This window comes from Apis florea, unplaced genomic scaffold, assembly GCF_048593485.1.
Source record: "Apis florea isolate Af1SG1 unplaced genomic scaffold, ASM4859348v1 contig_2272_pilon, whole genome shotgun sequence".
In the NCBI taxonomy this organism is placed as follows: Eukaryota; Metazoa; Arthropoda; class Insecta; order Hymenoptera; family Apidae; genus Apis; species Apis florea.
Window position 1 is genome coordinate 762,903 of NW_028256549.1, and position 17,258 is coordinate 780,160.

The window sequence follows — 17,258 nt, forward strand, 5'->3', positions numbered from 1 at the left end:
ATCTTGTGCAAAGCGATTATAGTCACTCGTAATATTTTAGAGTATTTTTTAGTATTTATAGTCACTCGTAATATTTTAGAGACATCTTATGCAGAGCGATTATAGTCATTCGTAATATTTTAGAAGAATCTTGTGCAAAGCGATTATAGTCACTCGTAGTATTTTAGAGTATTTTCTAGTATTTTAAAGGCATCTTGTGCAGAGCGACTAAGGTCATCTTATGAATACTCTACATCTTATGAATAACCCTACGAGTGGCTATAGTCGCTCTGCATAAGATATCACTAAAATACTACCACTGACTATAGTCGCTCTACACAAGATGCGTCTAAAATATCACGAGTATTTTTTAGTATTTTAGAAGCATCTTGTGCGACTATAGTCATTTGTAGGGTTATTCTTTGAAACTTCGCCCTTCAACGCAACCATCCCTCTAATCCCCCCCCCCTCTTTTAATTCGCATTGCACGCGAGAAGCAAGGATTGGAGGAAAAATATTGTTGGTTTCCAGAACGGAACACGGATCGAATAGAATTCAGCAACGGTGCCGCAAACAGTTAAAACAAATCCACCATTCACCATTCTAATGCGCGATCCTTCGAGTAATAGCATCAGTTCAGGCACCGCGTTCGTGCAACATTCAAAGTCGATTTAATGCTCTTTTTCGTTATCCCTTCGATCGATCGTTTCTCTAAGGGAAATGCATTCACTTTTCCCTATGCTTCTTTTGTTCCATTCTTATTCTCGGCCACGAGGCTACCTCTCCACACCCCTGGTGGGAAAGGAAATCGGTGGAAATTTCTCTCTCTCTCTCTCTCTTCCTTCATTAAACTTTCCCCTTTTGTAGTTTTCAACCCACGAAACTCTCCACTTTCCGCCGCCCACCTCCTCCCCTTGCACCATCGAACGTGCGAACCTGATAAAATAAAATAGTTGTACGTATAATTCATTCTTACGCGAATGAAAGGAGAAGAGCGTAGAAGTTAATCTCCAAATATCATATTTTTTTTATCTCAAAATCATTCCAATTCCATTTCTCTTAAACTCGCTCCTTTTAAATCGCATACGAATTTCAAACGAGACGATTAAACTCGTTACACGCACGTTTCTTAACACTTTATCAATTGGCGAGCAAGCGGGGGGAAGAGAGAAACGAAGTATCTCTCTCGAGGAGGGAAACGAATCGTGGGGGTTTACGTGATGGGGTTTAAAATATCGCGAAGGGGGAGGAGAACGTTCTCGCGAAAGTAGCGGATTCTCATGCATTGCTTAGAAGAGGGGGAAGAATCCAATAAGGGAGGCCGAAACCCCCCGTATTCTCGAGGGTTTCCAACAACCCGCTAGGAAAATTGCCCCTCGACCTTTTTCCCCCGCGATAATTAATAATTCACGGCACGATTCGTGGGCGGGCGCGCACGATCGACCGTCAAAGTACAGGGTACCTGTTGTGTATCCACCACGGTATCCACCCACGGATATACAACAGGCGTCATTTTGCGATTCGTACTTCAATTTCCACTCATCCTTCTGCTTCCATCTCTAATAATATAACGAAACGAGCAATAATAAGAATCGTCCTCGAAACGTTTAATGGAATAAGCAGTGAAATATAAAATATACTTTGGGATCGCAGAATTTAAAATTTAAGAACGATAGAAACAGAAAAGAGGGACAAATATGATTTGTTAGCGAATCATTCTGCATTTTTATACAATTTTAAATCTAAATCTAAAATATGTTAATATAGGAGGATAATATAGAGCTGAGTTTAAGTTGCCAATTAGAAACGTATATTCATCAAAATGCTTAAAATTGACTTTGGAAACGAACGAAGTGGGGAGCGAGGAAGTAGAAGTAGAGGCACTGAAAACAACTAATTCAGAATCAATATTACAGAATACAGTGTAATGAAGACTAACAACTAATATATATCCCTAAATTTTATATTAAAATATATAAGGTAAAAATATTAAAACTATTTCCGCTCTGTTTACGGCCTTCCATTTGGGCCCCGTGAGGAACTCGACGAAATCACGCTGCCCGGCCAACGTGTTGAACGCACGGAGGAAAGGATGGATGGCGCGCCATTCGAATGGTGCGTTTTCCGTTCGAATTCCGCCGATTGATAACTCGAAAGGCGGAGGCGGTGGAGGGGGGGGGGGCAGATGCGGCTTAATTATCGGAGGGGTTTGTTGTCATTGTGGTTGGGCATCGGGCGAGAAGCACGTATAGGCGCAGAGAGGCGGAACGAGGTCCGCGTGCGTCGTATGAATAACTGCGCCCACGGATTATCCCCCCGTAATCGTGGGAACGAAGGCAGAGAGGGACGAGTGTTGACGCATGATTGATCACAGCTAACCTCGTTATACGATTATTAATGTGAAATAATTAGCGGAGTAAGCAGAATTAATGGGAAGCTGTCCATATGAAAACGGCGGTGATTCCTGCGAAATCCAAGGTATCGCCGCGGTGAGTTATGGTTTAGTTTAGTATTCGACCCGGTATATGTCCCATTCTATATACGGATAATTTCATCAACCGAGTTACGCCGGCTCGGTCTCCTCGAAATCTCGCTAATTTTTTATTATATCCCCGTTGGAATTATTCGTTCTCGATAAAGTTGATTTGTTGGCCGAGAAAAGAAATTGTATAATTCTATGTGATATTTATTCAATTTTCTGAAATTTCGCGAAGAAATTGTTCGAATGTAGGGATCGAATATTTTTTTTTTTTTTTAAAAACAATATGAGTTGAGATTTGGATTCAGCCAATAGCGTTCGTGTCTATCGACCAATGTCGTTTCTTAATCAATTTCTTCTGGCAGTAGAATAACGAATTACTTCCTTTTTGGTCGAGATCGTATAATAGTATCCATTTCTCGTCACTTCAGGTATATAATTCCGTTGGAAAAACGGACTTGTACCGTTTTTTCACTTTACATCCAAATATCATTGCAGTGGATTAGGATTCCAATTTATCTTTGTTTAATATGGATTTCCAGCTCGGGACCCGTTTTCTCATTTCCACGCATTCTGAATTTTTGAAAGGTCTCCTCGTCGATAGAATCTTCTTCTAAAATGAATCTGATATTTCTTCCGAAACTGACACAATAAAAAGAAGTTATTACACGCAAAGGAAATATGAGAGAAGGTTATTTTAAAATTGGCAATTTGCTAAGGTGTGTCACTAATGTGATACACATGATATTACATGCGTTTAATTGGCTCTGATAAGTCTAACCGAGGGCAAGAAATAACTGATGAGCCTCGATTTTAGAAGAATTTAAAAATTCATCAAGGATTAAGCGTTAGAGCTACCAGCACCGATCCAATCCCTTTGACACGTCTCGACACGAGTTAACACGGTGATGAGGTAAAATATTCGTGAGTTGTAATCGCGAACAAGTCGCAAATTTCACTCCCGATTAATGCTTTTTAACGCTTCATCCATCCGATCCAATCTTTCTTAAACGCACGAAAAAAGGGAAGGAATGCATCTGTTTATCGATCATTCCACTCGAAATTCCGATTGCCCGCAGAAAATGTTTCCGATCCATTTAACCTCCGTGGAACGGGATCGACGTACAAACAACTTCGTCGATTCAATTAGAGATTCAACGACCCCTCCGCTTCACTCGAGATAATGAGACAGAAGCTCGACACGGTTTTCGCTTAGGCGAGTCTCATCCACACTGGTCGCGATGCGCATCGTCGATTCCAGCCAGGATTTTTACTCTCTCATTCGACTGGACGGCGAATCAGAGGTTTCGAGAACGACGACGACAAAAGTCCACCTATCAATCGTGATTGAACGTGGAAAAGAAAGGGCGGCCGTTGAATGACTATTCGAGAGAGGCGTAGTCGGGCGGAAAAATCGTGGACTCTGTTTAAACCGAAGTTATTCTCGAATTTTTTAACACCGCCGGTGTTTAATTTTGATTTTCTTCAATTTTAAACGCGAGAACGAATATGTAGCGAAAACAACGTTCTCGAAATATTACTTCTATTTGCAGTCGATGGTGACGAGTTCGAGTTGCAACAGACACTCGCTACGTATACACGTATATTTCCTATTCGTTTTACAGTCTTCTCTTTCCTCCCTATCGATTCTGACCGTGGCTTGACACGCGTGTAAGAATTAATGGTACATACGGGAATATTTATAGAGGGAAGGGAAAATATTTTATTGCAATGGGCAAACTTCTCTTGTAAATTACGAGACGTTATTTATCCAGCTATTCGCGTACTTTTTAAAGTCAATTCGTTCGCTATGTCATCGCAAATATGGACAAATATTAGGCGTGCAAATAAATTCCTTCCCCTTTTTCTCCACGATCGTAACTTCTCACGCGAATTCGAATCGCTTTACTTCGTTCGTGGCGCCATCTGAAACAGCGTTCCTTCTTCGTTTTTAAGAAGAGGCGTGACGAGCGCTCTAACAGTTTCCAGTCCCGTGCAACGATTTCGAGCGATATGGCGCGCGAGAAGCATCGCTGCTTACTTTTCGCGTTCCAGTTTAGGAAATCGGCTGTTGAAACTAGCGAAATGGTTCGCGCGCCATTGGCAGAGAACGCTGTATCTCGCGGAACGTGCGAAAAGTCGTAGCAAATTTAAATTTAAAGCCGAAATTTTAATTTGGAAGAGGACGATCGTTGGTGGATGCATCGAGAAAGTTCGACGACGATGAGTCAGAGAATCGGGAGTCACAAGAGGTATTTATTCGACTGAAACAATTGGGTACCCGATTTATGTAATAAAATCTTGAATTTGGGGAAAAAGAGGGAAAGAACTTATTTGCACACCTAATATATATAAATCATGTTCGGACCAAGTCCAAGAATGGTCGATTTTTCGCGTTCGTTTCGATCAGCCTTTAAGTTTTCATTCGCGAGAATTTTAAAAAGACGAAATTTATAAATCGAAACTTATTCATCTTCTCTGATTTATCCAATTTTTTCCTTTCCCCTCTTTTTCTCCGTGTCCATCCTACTTTTCGAGATCATTGGGGGGGAAACGACGACGTCTGATCCAGTATATTGCGCGCGACGACTGCAAAAGCGAGGGGACTCGAACGTTTTCGGGATCAATCCGTTTCCTTGTGTGCACGACTCGGTCGTAGAGCACCGCATCCGACCATTTCCCGTGTCTTTCTTCGCCTTCCTTTTCACCCCCTCGATACCTTTCCAACTTTCGCCGACAGATGTATAATATCTGCTTCCGCTGCTGAGTTTCACGCTGATCCCTCGTATCGACGATATTCCTCTTTGATCAACTCGACCGCGTATAAAATATGAGGAAAAAAAAAAAACTCTCTCCCTTTTCACTATCAGAGATTCTTTCTTCGGTCGGTCAGCTCTTCTTTTTCTTTTTTTTTCTTTTCCGCTCGAATCCATCCTCTCCTCTCCTCGTCTCGAAGGATTTTCGAATCGAAACGTTTAACGTCGCTTTTCGATCCGCGAAAAGAGAACAATGAAGCGAGAAAGTATCGTTCTCTTCTTGGAAATAATTCTTCGAATTATCGAGTAGCTGCAAGCAACATATGTATGCGCATCTGGTTGAAAAGGAACGATAAGAATAACTCGGTGTATAAATCCGTACACTTGGCCTGGTGCGATTTCCATTTGTTGAATATTGACCGGTTCCACGAAGTGCGAATCGATTGCAAATAAAATATCTATATCGGTGTGTATGTGTACTATATATGAACGAACATCGTTAAATATTTGCTCTTTGTTATGCTTTATACGGATTAAACGAATCAACGAGACGAGCTTGCTTTCCTGTTATATTTGTATTGTACGACGAATGAACTTCGGCCCCAAAACTTACATATCGACGAGACAAAATCGCACCAACGTACGAGAATTCAACTCGAAATTTAATTTAAGAAGCTCGAGTCGAAATCATATTTCCGATGCTAAGGAAATAAAATGCGTGACGAGAAAATATCGGGGAAATATTCTCGCGAGACGATTTGATAGGCTCCTTAAATCGAGACCTTTCTCTCTCTCTCTCTCTCTCTCTCTCTCTCTCTCTCTCTCTCTCTCTCTCTCTCTCTCTCTCTCTCTCTCTCGTGGGTGCTCTCGTCGACGAAAAAGGGGCTTTGTTCGGCTGTTTGCTTTCGATACGCAGCATCGAGGTGGATGCGCGGCTCTCAGTGCGCATCGATGCTCGCCGCCCGGCGTTACAGGTGTATAAACATTTATTCTGTCTATCGTTTCGTTGGAGAGAACTGATTTTTGCCTGGATCGTCTTTTATCGCGTTTCCTTGGAAAAAGAGAACGAAGGTTATCTGTCTATCTGTCTATCCCTTCGTATCGTTTTCTCTTCCTTCGAAACGATATAACCGAGAGATCGAGTCGCGTTGACGGGATTTCTCCACTGGCCTGGAACATCGAAAACGGGACTGCGTTTTCTTCGGGTATAATTTTCTGTTTTTACATGGGCCAAAGTATCGCTCCGCTTCGTAAATTCTTCGTAATCTATCAACCTTTTTGCGACCGTCCCGCCCCCTGTTATGCCTGGCAGACGCTAACCGTATCTCTTCTCATTTGTTGTGGTTCCCTCGATGTTCCCTCCTTTTTTCCGTCCACCTTTTTTTTTTTTTTTTTCTTTTTCAACAGGAAATATTTTCGTGCGCTCAAATCTCGATCCAAGATTTTCCACTTTCCGGCAGAGCTCTCTCATAATGATGTTCGAGCTGTTCCATTAATCGCTACACATATATCGACCGCGCGCATCACGAGAAGTCCTCTAATTACCCTTGGTTGGGTATATATTTTCTTTTGTAGCCTAGGAAGAAAAAGTGACTTTTAAAAAGTGGCTCGTGACGAGCGACAAGCTAGGCGAGATAAGTTTGAAGAAAAAGTAAAAAAAGTAGCAGTGGATATATAAATATTAAAACGAATAGAAGGGTATATTATATTAAGAACTTTCTTTCTTCTCTTTGCGGCGAGCACGAATCAATTTCATCGAGTTGTTTGAAATTCTAATTGTTTGCTCTTCGAAGGTAGGAAATTTTTACAAAGTATAGAAAATTTCATATTTCTAACGAATTAACCTGTCGTATTTCTAACGTATATTACAGTGGAAGATGTACGTGGAGGTGTAAATATCGAACGGATTTATCGTTCAATCGGTGAATTATCCATTCGCTGTTATATATCAAATATTTCGCAGTTATACCATATCCGCGTGTATAGTTTCAATTCGGTCGTAAGAAGTCGAGACCTTTTGAAAGATGCATCGAGGAACGAGGGCAGAGTTTCCTCGCCGCATTTCCCTCGCGAGAGGGAGTTATATGTTTATAGCCAGACGGTGATATACCACCGATCGTATACCCTCGGTAGCGGGGAAAATCCCGTGGCGCAAAGTAAATAAGAGTACTCGTTAGTTCCCGTTCTTTCTACCATCTTCGCCGCGTTTTGCGAGTCGTTCGAAACTTGGAACGGCCATTGTTCCGTAAAACCTCAACACAACGTGGTGAAACGTGTTGGCTAGCAGCACGGCTCGAATCGTGGTTTTAACTCGATCGCAACGGTTCGCACAACGATGGAATTGGACGTTTCCATCCTTTGCGATTTTCATTGGTTTAAACCCATCGCTCGATTCTATATATATTCTTTATCCTGACATAATTCGATGTTTTGCACAACGATAGATAATAACCCCTTGTGAATCATCAGCTTAAACCCATCGCTCGATTCGATGCCTCTACCGCAACATGTTTTATTCAAAGATTCTTAAAGGATTCGAGTAATGGGTTTAATTCGATGGTTTGCACAACGTTGAAAATGGCTTGAATCATTGGCTCGAATCCATCGCTCGATTCGGTGTTTTACTCAAAAATTCTTAAAAGGATCCGAGTGATGGGTTTAACTTAATGACTCGCGCAAGCAACAGAAATGTTTAATGTTTCGGCTCTCTGTGAATCATCGGATTAAACCCATCGCTCGATTCGATGTTGCCTCCACCGCACAACATCTCTCGCTCGAAGATTCTTAAAGGATTCAAGTGGTGCACAACGCTGCAAGTGGCAGAGTAAGTTTCAGCTCTTTGTGAATCATTGGCTTAGAGGCATCAATTCGATGCCTTTACCGCAACGTGTTTCGCTCGAACATTTCTTAAAGGATTCGAGTGATGGGTTTAATTCGATGGTTTGCTGCAGAGCGATATTTTCACCTTTTTTGCGAATCGTCGGCTCAAACCCACTGCTCAAAGATTTTTAAACGATTCGAGTGATGGGTTTGACTCAACGTTTGTCGAAACCGCTTCATCTTCTCGATTTCTTGCTCTGGAATTTCATTGGTAATTTTGCACGCTCGTTGCAAACGCGAGCATCTTTCACCATCGATGGGCTTGGAAAGGGCAAAGTTTAGCTCGTGTAAATTATTTCCTAGATGATTTATTTCGGGCCAAAATCACGGTATTCGCGCCACCTGTGCTTTCCAGCCGATCGATCGCAATGTTCTTCTCTCGATTACTTAATTAATTCGAATTACATTAGAAAAAGTTTGCGTTTCACGATCGTTGATTAAGAAGAAAATCACGATTTAAAATCAGAAACAGAACATCGTTTTGGGAACGTTCTCGATTTTTCTCAGGTTGGAAAAAAATCACCTGATTCGGCAAATAAATTTTCAATTCGGGTGTGTATCACGATCACCTCTTTTCCTATTGACACAACGTCGAAAGCACGCTGCTCTGTTCCCTCAGAGGTCAGCTCAGACCCCTATATAGCCTCGAAATCTATTGAAAATTCAAATTGAACGAGATCCAAAGCAAACACCGCCTCTCACGCATCGGCACGCGTGTGACGGCCGCATGTTCAATCAATCTGTGTTGTCCTTTTGAACCTTCGTTTGCGTTTAACCGCGCTCGCGCGAATTTTCCAAGTTTTTTTTTTTTTTTTTTTATTCTCGCGAAAAAACGAAGGATTCAATTTTTTCACCACTCTACGTCGACACTCGAAACTCCCCCCCTCCCTTAATTTTCGCTTCGATGTCTCGATGATTAACGATAATCACGCTCGTTTAAACCAACGGCGGCAAACAAATATTGACACGGACGAATAAACGTAAGAGTGGGAGAATTTTAGGACAGGATATTTGGACGCAACGCAAACACGATATAAATTCGTGCGCGCAATGAATCCAAATTTTCGAGGTTTGGCGGATGCCGTTTTCATAATTGCGAGCATAATTTATCGAGTCGATGAACCGAGTGCCGAGTTCATAGGGGGAGAAGAAGAAGGCTTTCGTTGAAAGCCTTTTCCCCACCGATCGATCCGCTCGTATCGTGTTGTTGCAACAATATCGCTGATACCGGATTTCCCGTGAAAAGAATACGCCTTCGAACGTCGTGTCCATTTTCTGGCTCGCGCGATTTATAATCCTTCCTTCAACTTCGACACCGAAGATCGATCTTATCCTTGGAACAAATTTCTTCTAATTACACTGTTTACGAAAAGCGCTGTTTAAAAAAAAAACGAAAGGAATTTAATCGGAACAACGTTCGAGCGAGATGTCAATTCTTTGAACTAATATCCGGAGAATAAAAAGCGAGAAGAGGAGGAGAAGGAGGAGGAAGAAGAGGAAGATTCGTTTTAGTTTAATTTCCTGATTGTTCTATCCAAGCATCGCGATAAAAGAGAAATCTATTTCACTCCCTCCCTTAATAATTTCGATTTGTTCGATCGTTTTTCGAGCAACGAAATTTCGATTTCGGGAGGAAAAAAAATTTCTGAAAGTGTAATTTAACGCGTCGCGACAAAGCATCGTTTTTTGCGCGTTAAAAACGATCGATGTTTGTTTACACAAGGAGAATTAACGTGCGAGCGAATTTACACGCGAGTAGTAATCGGTAAGATAACCGATCCGAGGAACGATGATACACCGCGCGTGAAACTGTTTTGCGCAGCGACGCGATGCATAAAAGTGGCAGAAAAAAAAAATAGCGTCGTGTCCCTGGCATACTTTATTAATTAAAAATGCCAGTCGGTCGGAATTCGCATCACGCATTCCGCTATTCATCGCGAAAGTCAGAATCTTGTTGTCAAGAGAGGGGGAGGGGCAGTGGTCGACCGAATTCGCGACCGAATTACGTTGGTTGTTACAACGAACGGGAAGTTACGGGGAACAAAACGTGTTCGTTCCAGACCAAGAGAATCGCTGTTTCAACTTTTAATCTTGCTCGTGAAATTGGATTTTGATTATTTCGAAAAATTATAGTTTTTCTTTTTCAAACGAATCTCTTGGACAAATTTATACAATCCCATCGATTTAATTCCCTAGATTCGGGAAACACGCCGCCGCCTCCCGAGACGCATCGCAAAGGACGTGACTCGAATCATCGATGAGACGTGAACCAACAAACTAATCAATTCTCTATTTTCACGCTCTATTTTCGAATATCGATCGTGCTTTACGAATCATCACACTTGAAAAAAGATATTCTCCACCGGATTCTGTCTATTAGGGGATACGTTGTGAAACGATTTGACCAAAAGTAATAGGAAAAAAGTTCCTTCGTTCCGCTACACTGAGCTCACTGTGCCGTGACGGTCGAAAAGAGGAACAAAAAACGAAACGAGACAACGATCGTCACGCGTCCAGTGACGCTCAATTCGCACGTAAACACACGAGTCGCCTTACCTCGGAATCCTATCGCCCAAAGGAATTAACATCGCTCGAACATTCGATCGACTGAAGAATGTCCAAGACGACGACGGAGTCGCGAAAAAGCACTTTGGAGGAATCGTATAAAACTCGATATAATATTTCGTTGTTGGCGGGGTCGCGCGACACACCCTGTCATTTTCCACTCTGCTTGGGGGACAAAGAGCGGTGGGGCAATAAAAAGGATGGGCGAGCCTATCCAACGTCTGTGCACACACCGTGCGAGGATGTCACTCGTGAGAAAGCGTTGCTCGTGACCTGACGCGCAAACAATGTACCGGCGAAAATATTTCTTCCTGCTGGTTTCCAGCAGGCAGTGTAGCGAGCCGCTTATACACGCGCTTGAAACTCGAGCTGAAAGTTTCCGGGGGGACGCGCTTTGCTTCGGAGAAAGTATTGTTTTCGCTCGTGCACCACCGAAATGGTACACCCTTTCAAAACTCGGCGAATGTTGGTCGAGCACCAGCCTGCGCAAGAACACGTATATCCACCGGATAGAAAGATTAATATCAACTCGATTTGACGTAATTTGGCTTGGAAAATAAACCGTTTGTCCCGTTTGTCTTGGATCGAAAAAATATATATGTGTGTGTGTGTGTCGATCTGTCGATCTGCAATTTGCGCTAATCCCGTATATCAAATCCATCGGAAAAAGCATTACGAAATACAGGATGTCGATAGCAAAGCGTTACTAATTGAAGCGTAGAATGGTGAAAAATCGTTTCGGACGAATTTCGGTAGAGTAACGAGGCCGTTATTGAATCACGTTCCGATATTTCCGATTGACATTATGACAAATAATAATCGGGGAGGATATTTTCGAAAGCTCATCGAGCATCAATACAAATCTCTATATTAATACAATTCCATTTTTCCTGAAATTAATCCCTGTTTAGTCCAAATCGATAAATGCACAACCCTCCTTTCTTTCTTCCGTTTCGAGCCGTATTTCGGCAATTCTTTCGCGAAATCGTCTCGTGTAACACGTTCGCGATTAGATCGGCATACGAATCTATCATTACTCCTCGAGCAGCAGGTCGATCGTTTCGAAGCTGGAAGAGATAGAGGAATAAATAAAGGTATGGAATCGAGGGCGAAATATCGGGCGAATCGTTTTCTCTCGGTCGCGAGTTTCCATCATTCGCGATAACTCTCGTTTAGAGAGATACGTACGAGTGTGTGCTCGTGATTTTCTTCGACGACGATATACGATGGTACGTACGTGTCTCTGCTTGAAAATCGACGCCATCTTTCCCTCTCCCCGCGAATAGAAATAAGGAATATAAATTTAGGCTCGATTTTTTTTTTAACGTGAAACTTTTCAATTACTCGTTTATTATTGATCTTCGATCGCGAATGAACGTTACGTTATTTAAAATTAAACACGCCGCTCGATCCATTTTTCTTCGACTTTCGATGCCCTGTGAACGAAGCATGGTCTGCTTTGTTATTCGTATCACGAAAATACGATTTTCCGTCAAAGCTGCTCTCTCTCTCTCTCTCTCTCTCTCCCTCTCTCTCTCTCTCTCTCTCTCTCTCTCTCCACTTTATAATTTCGAACGAAGTTAAAAACGTTACGTTGTCTTGATGCTGCGTTTATATCGATTGTACGTTAATTTATAATTATATTAATTTATTCTATTATTGTTATTTTAACAGCGCCGCGTTGTTGGCAATTTACTTTATATGTAAATCGATATCGTCGATTATTAATTAATTCCATCAATCCCCAGAGATTCGAAAAGTAAAGCGTTGTCGCATAGTAAACTTGCAAAAATTTAAGATAAATATTTATGCATTACGGTAAACAACTTACCTCTTTACTATGCAACGGTTCCTCTGATGAGATATGATTATATTTACAACTATATTACACCTTTGCGACGTATGCACGACGAAAACAAATTTGAGGAGAATATTTATATACAACACGCGTCTCCCCTATAAATCTGTCCCTTTATTTACCGTATAAAAATTTTTTTCTGTGATAAGTCATTTCGTAAATTTTTTGACGCGATTACAAAAAAATAATGGAACAGGCGATGTCGTGAATTTCCGCTTGTGACCAATTTCTCGATTGTCGATCGGATCGAGTTGGATCCGGAGAAACGATCCGATTTTTTAATTCGATTCAGTTAGATCGGAGAAAAAGAATTTGACGCGAAAACGTGTCGTATTTCTTGAAACATTTTGACCATTCCTTTTTAAAGCTGCGCGCCATTGTTGATCGCCGTTCACGAAAGAGTCGCTCTTTGTTCCCGTCGACTCGACTGGCTTTTTACCCGCGATAGAATACGGTGGAAATGGTGTAATGCGAAATTCCAAGAAAAAACGGGGAAACGTTGAAATCTATCTCACTTGGAAGGACAAGAAGGGACATCGTAAATAACGCTCGAAAGAATCGTGTCCGACCTCATCGCTAATGCATAAAGCGACACGTTCAACAGTGATAAATTTCATTCACGTATAAATCTTATTTTCCACTCTCCCCTTCCTTTTTTCTCTCTTATTAACGATCCTCGAAACCCGTATCATGTATCTTTGTTCAAAAAAGAAGGAAAATTTACCACCGATTCACGCACACTGCTTCGTTATTATTATTCCATCGCCTCCATGCGCGTATTCGAAACAAGGAGTTCGAAAAATTGGAAGAACCATCGACTTGTCTCCAGTATTCTCTCCGGTGTTTCGCTCCGCTAAGGAGAAAGAAAGAAGCGGGGGAAAGAAAACAGAATAAGCGAGTAAAAAGAAAGAGAGAGAGAAAGGAGGGGAGAAGAAAAATAAAGGCGAAGAAATATATATATATATATAGTTGATCGTGTCGCTTTTCAGCAATGTCAGCAGTCGCCGGTGGTTTTCAGGCCGACAACGCGAAACGGGGTCACCGATCGCATTGTACCGCTTTACCGAGTGGAGGACCGAGGCACTTCGCAACAATTCATGCACTTTTGACCTTTGCCGCGTTTCCCACTCCGCGAGAGAGAACGCAACTGGAACGGCCTACTTCTTGCATGGACCCAAGTCGACGCTAATACAATTTCGAGGCAGCGTCGAGGGCAAGTATCAACGCAGTTCTCTCTCGCCGTTCTTATACCACCAATCTTCTTCTCCTATAACCACGAACTGCTCGGAAACGAGTTTGGTCTTTCGTTTGGTTAATGCAGGAGGAAACGCCTGTTTTCACACGCATTTTCCTTTTCAGCCTGGTATAATAATTGTACGTATACGAATAAGCTAAACATATTGTAAAGGAAAATAAATTTTAGCGTTGATTTCGAGCGTTCAAATTATAGCTGTTCCAAGTACTGTGTATACCGTGCGGATTGTAAACAAAGCGTCTAAAGTGGGGATAGGCGGTCCTAGCGAGACTCCTGTTGCCCCTGCCACTTTGTCACTTCGTTTCAACAGTGAACTAGGTACACTCGTAGGTCGCGCACGACACGAGCCTTTTCACATCGAGCTGATTCTAGGCTCGATTGTACAGGTAATTTTGAACAAGATTTTCGCCAACACGTAACGTTTACGATTACCGTGTTGTTTAATTAGAAAATAATTGTTATTTTTAACGCGTGATTTCTTATTCATCATGTTATATATTTATAAATCATTACGCGGAAGAAACCACTCGTATTCTCCCTTTATAAAGTTTCAATTTTCCATGGTAAAAAAATAAAACGCCAATATTTCTCCTCGATTGAAAACTTCCCGTCGGATATACGCTTATTAAAGCGCGAGGGTAAAGCCGCGGCCACTCCTTTCGCCATTCTATTTATCGTTATACGCCAGTTTTATTGGAGTTCTCAGGGGCAGCCGCTCAAAGAGTTCAGAGATTTCGGATGTTAATTTATTCCATTTCGCGGAGGAAAAGGGGTTCATGAAAAATCTAGGCCGGATTCCACCCACGTGTAGCTTCGAAACGTGCTTCGAGTCGCGCCATTTCACAGTATCCGCGTGTAATCAGTGGACAGTGCTATCCTGTGTGGAAAACCCCAACATGTGAAAGTAATCTGAGATGATTTAAATATTTCAATGAGTAAAACAAGCTATACATAACATAACCGAACTTCTTTAACCGTTGACAGATAACGTTTAAGATGGAACGTTGAAGATTATTTGAAGTGTAAAAAATCAAGGTCTTGAAATTTCGATTCAATTCTGCAAAATATGAAACAGACCGTTATTTTTTTAAATACATTCACCGCTTCTTGCGATTCGCTTGTGACCTTGCTTTGACTTGCAAACCGTCCCGGTTACACGAAACAACACACATTCGCCTCTCGGTAAGCGAGCCGTCCTGCCTATTTCGTGTAGCTTGGAAAACGAAACTAACAACGTTCGACCAATGTCGAATGCTGTGTATCCACCACCAGTGTAGAGTCGGCTGAACCTTGGCAGCCGAGTTTATTTAGAGGAGTGCACGCTTTTATTCGGAATCGTTGTCGTAACGGATATTACCGCGGCGATTCACGTCGTTGTGTACATTTGTGGAAAGGAAAAGAAAAAAAAAAAAAAAAAAGAGAGAGAATGAGGAGAGGAAAAAGTGAGTTTTGTTCGCCGTTCGTCCAAGTACCTTTTACAAACGAAATTAACGAACGGATTATGCGAAGGGATCGTGCACGCGGATAAAAAGGAACGCAAGTGGATACAATTCGTATATAAAAGGGTATTTGATCAACGTTGAAGTGGTTGTCGTTGGTGGGGGAGATAGTTTTTCCAACTTGTTAATATCGTGGATTCATCTTCCGCTGGAACAGTATTTAACAAACGTTTATCCCCATTTTTTCCCCAGCTTACACGGTAATAACGTAACCGTGTTTCATTTCAGATTATTACTCTCGTCGATTGTTCGAGGAGTTGCGTTATCGTAAACTAAGAAGCGCGCGCAATTTTTGCTCGAATAATTGGCGGAACGAAAAATTCTATCGGTTTAAAAATATTGTCCAAAGCCCACGAAAATTCGGAGGACAAAATGTTTCTAAAGACGCGATTTATCCAACTTTTAAGATAAGAATTATCTGGCATAAATTCAAGTTAAAAACGCGCCCCTGATAAAAAGTTTTCGAAAAGTTTCCGGCCAACTTCTGGTCAGTTTTTCTCGATTCCCCCTTGATATATACATCTATGCGCGTTCTCGATCATGTTAATAAGGATAAAGATAAAAAATTTGAAAAATTGGAGAGCGCGTTCTCCCTTTGCATTTTTTCTCCCCCTCGCAAACGTAAACGTGCTACCATCCACAGCGATGAAGTTTGTGTACCCGATAAACTTTACCCCAGTTACACACAGTAATATCAATTTGAATGCGTAAATCAAATTTACAATCTATCCTCCCCCAGGTGAAACTGTAAAGAAAAAAATGTTGGCGTCGGGGCAAATATTTGCGTATTTCCCGGGCTACTCCTTCCATCCGATTCAATCCTCAAAGAAGATAAAAATATCGCTATCTTAAGTGTTTGCCCAAACGGTGTACCGATTTGAAAGAGAGCGAAATATTTATCAAAGAATATCCTCAACATTTCTTTCTTTCTTTTTTTTTTATATATCTAAAAGTGAAACGTTAATTTTATTCTACTTTAAAATCGTGGAGAAACGAACGACGTTTTTTCCCTCGAAATAAATTCGTATTCGGTCGGCGTGCCATTCCCGATCGCTCAATCCTTGGTAGCGGATGCTCTCGACGAGTAATTCTCCTGTATCCTCTCTGCTCCCAGCGAAAGCAAATGAACCTCGTACGCGTACACGCACGACCGGCGTCCGCATGCGCGAAGGCAGCCGTGCGAGAGGCGGCGTACAGTGAATTTTCCACGACCAGGGCCAGACTTTCAGTTGTTAAACATGGTGGGGAGGTGGAATCCTTGGCGGAACGAACGAAACGACCGATTTGTCAAATTGATTCGAAGCGGCGTGCGCGTGGAATTTTAAGTCTCCCTCCGACGAGAGGAGGAACGCAAAATTTTCACCACTGTCGAAGTAAAAAAAAAAAAAAAAAAAAGAAATAAGTAAATAAATTCGATGCACGTTCTTACGCCACGCGTCGTACGGTTGCATGCACGCGAGATATTCTATATTTCTTGTTAACGGGGATTCGTATGGACGTATATCGATCCGTTGCAGTCTTTTTATTTTTCACCCGAATTGGCCGCGACATCGTTTATTATCCGCTTCATTAAACGACATCGATATTTATCGAACTTTTTTCCTTTTCAAGGAGGAAGAGGCTTTAATCACGGTTGTCCAGGTTGAACGACGGTGGCCGTTATTCACGGTTCCACGGTTCTAACGAACGCGAGGTTGAACGACGTGACGCGTGTGGAGTATCTTAAAGAGAGAGAGAAAGAGAGAGAGAAAAAGAAAGAAAAGAAAGAAAGAAAAACAGAGGAACAAGTTTGAAAAGAAGTAGGAAACAGGAGCGCGCGTTTAATCCCGGCGAATAGCGGGGCCGTAAATATGAATTAAGGAAATGACGGGGGCTTCATTAAAATTGCACCATCGATTGGTTCCGAATGTGGAGGCGATCTCGCGCGGCTAAATCCACTTAAAGCCAACAACACCGGGGCTGGAAAAGCCGGTATCCATCCGTGCGA

At 41.9% G+C, this 17,258-nt stretch overlaps 1 protein-coding gene across 2 annotated transcripts in view; it reads left to right on the top strand.

Annotated features, from left to right (window-relative positions):
• Sol1 (CUB domain-containing protein Sol1) overlaps positions 1 to 17,258 on the top strand; it is a 314,064-nt gene that overhangs the window by 25,149 nt on the left and 271,657 nt on the right. The window lies entirely within an intron of this gene.